At 34.8% G+C, this 5,108-nt stretch overlaps 1 long non-coding RNA gene across 1 annotated transcript in view; it reads right to left on the reverse strand.

The window, feature by feature from the left end:
• Window positions 1-1,131: 1,131 nt before the first annotated feature.
• LOC111087530 overlaps window positions 1,132-5,108 on the reverse strand; it is a 44,136-nt gene continuing 40,159 nt past the window's right edge. The window contains exons 3-4 of the long non-coding RNA XR_002612203.1: window positions 3,559-3,671; window positions 1,132-1,614 (exon numbers count right to left, since the gene is read on the reverse strand). This is a non-coding gene — a long non-coding RNA (uncharacterized LOC111087530). The remainder of the gene's footprint in view (window positions 1,615-3,558; window positions 3,672-5,108) is intronic.

A 5,108-nucleotide genomic window follows, 5' to 3' on the forward strand; every position in this document is an offset into this window, starting at 1 on the left:
CTATAATAGTTTACTCTAACAACAAGTTACATATCTGATACACAAACACCGATAAGGAAGCGTTACCATAAATAATCCTACTTTTACAGTTATATAATAGTTTACTCTAACAACAAGTTACATATCTGATACACAAACACCGATAAGGAAGCGTTACCATAAATAATCCTACTTTTACAGTTCTATAATAGTTTACTCTAACAACAAGTTACATATCTGATACACAAACACCGAGAGGATTCAACTTATTATGGAACGGGTGTGGTATAATGGTTAGCATGCCTAGACTATGAATGCGAGGATTCATGGTTCACGAACCATTGCCGCAAAAAAACGCGCCCCACACTTTGGAGCTATCGGTGTCCTGTAAGAATGAGAATCAAATTCCACTATTCGGGCAGATAAGAGTAGCCACAGAGTTGGTGGTATATGCTGTTGACTAATTGGTTTCTATCTAGTCTATTGGCATGCGCAGATAGCCCTTGTGAAGCTTTACGCGAAAATGGTCGTAAACGAATTTTTTTACAGGACTATATCTTATTCCAAGGAGAGTTTACGGCAATCGTGACTTACAACAGGGTTAGATAAAGGATTGAGAAAAATTATTTTGTAATACAAAACCAGAAGATTTTATCCCACCAGTAATTGAGCTATAAGTTAGTTGGGTCAGAATCTTGGCTGTGACCTAGTTGGGTAGTTTTTGGGTTAGAAACTTGGCTGTGACCTAGTTGGGTAGTTTTAGGTTAGAAACTTAGCTGTGACCTAGTTAGATAATAGTTAGGTCAGAAACTACACTGTAAACTAGTTGGGTAATAGTTAGGCCAGAAACTTAACTGTGAACTAGTTGGGTAATAGTTAGGCCAGAAACTTAACTGTGAACTAGTTGGGTAATAGTTAGGCCAGAAACTTAATTGTGAGAATGTTCATTGAAGGAAGTCTTTTAGGAGATCACATGGGTCCTAATTCTTTTTAAGGTAATAATAATCGTAATTAATAGTTAATATTAAACATTTAAGGTGGAAAATCGATGATAAGCGAAAAGTGACCTCGGGACCGGGACATGATCCAGAACCCCTGCCAACTATGGCCAGCCATGGATAACAATTAAAATAGTTTGTGACTGAAGGTAAAAAGTATTCATAGTCCAGGCATGCTAACCATTATACCAAACCCGTTCCATAATAAGTTGAATCCTCGTATTCATAGTCTAGGCATGCTAACCATTATACCACACCCGTTCCACAATAAGTGCACATTAGTGAGACTCGTACTTTATTTTATATTTTAATTCCAAGTCATATCTAGTTTAAAAGTAGTGCTGGGGCCTTGCAAGCTGACTAAACAGGAACAAATGATCTTACAGCCTAGATATAAAAGGTACTAACTTTTATAATCCATTGCATCTAGAGAGGATCGTCAATAGAGAACGTCCTACGAAGAATGTGGAAAAACGCTGGTAGTAGTTACCATAGCATCACAAATCTCACGCTCTGCTAAATATATATTCTAGCAGCTGATTTGTCACCATCTTCGAAGAAGGTTCACCATGCAGGGAAGACATGTCTTGCCCATCAGATTTGGACACTGCTTTTCCTGACAATAATCTCTTCAGTACTAAAGGGGAAAAAAGGTTTAATGAAGTCATGAGTTATGAAGCATTGAATATTATCTAGAACAGAAATAAAACATACGGATTATTTTCACCATAATAAAATATCCGGGATGTTTACACCTTGTAAAACACCTTGAATATTTACACCATAAAAACACATCTGCGCTATTTTCACCATAATAAAATATCCGGGCTGTTTACACTTTGTAAAACACCTTGAATATTTACACCATAAAAACACATCTGCGCTATTTTCACCATAATAAAATATTCGGGCTGTTTACACCACAGTAAAACACCTTGACTATTTACACCATAAAAACACATCTGCGCTATTTTCACCATAATAAAATTTACAAAATTATTGGTAAAAAAAAGTCTTAAAGTTAGTATTATCTGAAATAAAAATAACACAAAATTAGCGTGAAAATAAATGAAAATTGACACAAAAAATCATTTTTGTTCAGGAAACTCAAGATTAAAACAGACAAAGACGATAACAGATAGTGTTAGACATTTTTATAACATATATTACTATCATAGATAATCATCTTTTAGTTTGTTTTGAAGTTAAGCACAAAGCTACACAATGGGCTATCTGTACTCTGCCCACCACGGGTATCGAAACCCGGTTTCTAGCGTTCGAAGTCCGCAGATATACCGCTGTGCCACTGGGGGGTCTTTTACTAAATGTCAACAATTATATAGAATAGTAAATCTGGACTAATGTTCGAAAAACTAAACGACTTTTCTCTCTATTTTGCTTTTTGTCACACTTGCATACTAGCGAGAGGAATTTCCCACAGGATCATGTTAATGTAGAGAAATATTTTAGTAATGATAATAGCTTTTTTTGACTTACAGAGATGGAAACTGAAGGATAACCCTAGTAATTAGACCTATTAGGCTTAGCTGCTCTTACAGGAAGTTAAGTACACAATCTAAGCGTGCCTTTTGTTTTTTTTTGTTTTCTATCGAAGCAAACGGAAAAACTTAAATTGTGAAGCGTAAACAGGCTTCAGCGAGTGAAATAATATCGGGGATTTTAACACTCCCACACAAACAACTTTTGCAGTTGGCCAGATTCTGTGTAAGCCAATTTTCCTCTCTCTCCTCTGTTAGATAGGTCAACATATTATACATATACATTAATAGCAACCATTTGACAATTCACATTTCACTTTCTGTGGATTTTATATTTCATGCAATAATTAGTTTTATTCTTCCTTTCAACTCTTACAATTATACAAAATTAAAGAACTGGTTTCGAAGCTTTCACTACGTTTCAGCTACGTTCACAAAGTTTTTGTGGTAACGTGTGACATATTTTGTCCTAGTACACCATTAAGACGGTGTATTTACAAGTTTGTTCGGCTTCTATATAGCATTCTCAAATAGTTTGTTTTCCACTGTCATGTGCAGCTGTGTAATAGCAACCACACGAACCTAACAACTTTCGTAAAGAATTCAAGTTTGTTCGGCTTCTATATAGCAGTCTCAAATAGTTTGTTTTCCACTGTCATGTGCAGCTGTGTAATAGCAACCACACGAACCTAACAACTTTCGTAAAGAATTCAAGTTTGTTCGGCTTCTATATAGCAGTCTCAAATAGTTTGTTTTCCACTGTCATGTGCAGCTGTGTAATAGCAACCACACGAACCTAACAACTTTCGTAAAGAATTCAAGTTTGTTGCTCCCAGTACTTCTTAGTGACTCCAAAAAAATAGAGTCAACACGCAAGGTTGTAGAGTTCCACTGCAAAACCTAAAAATATTTACTTGTTTTGGATATTTGAGCAAAAGTTTTTGTCCATAATTTTAAATTGATAAACAAGAGGGAAGTTAATCAACAGCACCCACCGCCAACTCTGAGGTTACTCTAATCGTGTAGTGGTATTTGACATGTTCTTACATGAATGTTAAAAAAAACAAAAAACTTTTATGCACCTAACTGAAGTTGACTCCTGTCATGGCTGCCCCATCATGGATTCTTCCGGGCAAATGCCCTAAATACCCCAAAGGGAGAGTGAGGTTCACTAAAGGTCAACTTCACGTTGTGTCTAAATAGGAAAAACAAAAAATTACAGTTCAGGATGTTGTTTTTTGTCTACATTTTAGTCTTGGTTGAATGATTTTTTTTTTATTGTTGGTAATAAAAATTTGACCCATAACGAAAAGTTTAACACAATAAGTTATACATAGTTTAAATAAATGGAGTGATTACTTAATCTTCAACTTTTTGACTGTATCTTCTTACGCTTGACTGAGAAAATGGGTTAAAAAAACGAAGGCAATGAATAGCCTTCCTTTAAATAAAACCTGCTTTTATTACTTTATTGTTTTACTGAATTTCGCGCAAAGCCATTCGAGGGCTAACTGCACTAACCGTCCCTAATTTAAAAATAATAGTCTAGAAAGAAGGTAGCTATTCAATACCACCCACCGTCAACTCTTGGATTACTTGTTTCCAAACGAAATATGGGATTGACCATCACAGTTGAAAATTGTTTGTTTGTTTGAAGTTAAGCACAAAGCTACACAATGGGCTATCTGTGCTCTGCCCACCACGGGTATCGAAAACCGGTTTCTAGCGTTCTAAGTCCGCAGACATACCGCTGTGCCACTGGGGGGGGGGGCAGCTTTTTATAAATGTCAACAATTATATAGAATAGTGAATCTGGACTAATGTTCAAAAAACTAAACGACTTTTCTCTCTATTTTGCTTTTTGTCAAACTTGCATACTAGCGAGAGGAATTTCCCACAGGGTCATGTTAATGTAGAGAAATATTTTAGTAATGATAATAGCTAATGATAATTTTTTATATTTTCTTGTTTGGCTGATATTGTGATGTTTGTTTAGTATTGAAACTTGCAGACCAAAATAGACTTTTAATGAAAACAAATTTTTTGGTGTACACTTATATTTGCATTAATTCACTAAGTAAAGTCATGAACGTTCCGAGAAATATTCAAAACAGATAAAGCTTCCAAAGTATTCCTTTTGTATGCTCTCTTTCACTTTTCTTTGAAATGAGTTTGAATTATTATATGTTGTAACAATAGGGCGTTGTAACAAATTTTTATTTAAAAAAAAGTTTAATACGTTTAATTGGACTATGTTTATTGCTTTCACATTAATATTTAGATTTTTTTAATTAAATTGTATGAATATTTGAATCTGATTCAACCAACGGACTATACCTCGTTTGTGACCATAAAAAATTAGCATAATTTTTCAAGCATCGAGTGACGTAACCATAACACGTTTTATGACTCAGAGAAGCAGGACAAACCTTCACTGACTCAGGAAGGCGTGTTTGTAACATTAATCAGACCAAATTTTACCTAATCCTAAACAGCTGTGATATTTATATTCTGAAGTCCTTATAAAAACAACAACTTTTCACCCTTTTCGTTAAGGTATCTAGTTCTTTCTGAACGTCTTATTATAATGTTTGATAACATAAAGAAACTGAGCTAATATTGTGTTGGGTCA

This window comes from Limulus polyphemus, unplaced genomic scaffold, assembly GCF_000517525.1.
Source record: "Limulus polyphemus unplaced genomic scaffold, Limulus_polyphemus-2.1.2 Scaffold2260, whole genome shotgun sequence".
In the NCBI taxonomy this organism is placed as follows: Eukaryota; Metazoa; Arthropoda; class Merostomata; order Xiphosura; family Limulidae; genus Limulus; species Limulus polyphemus.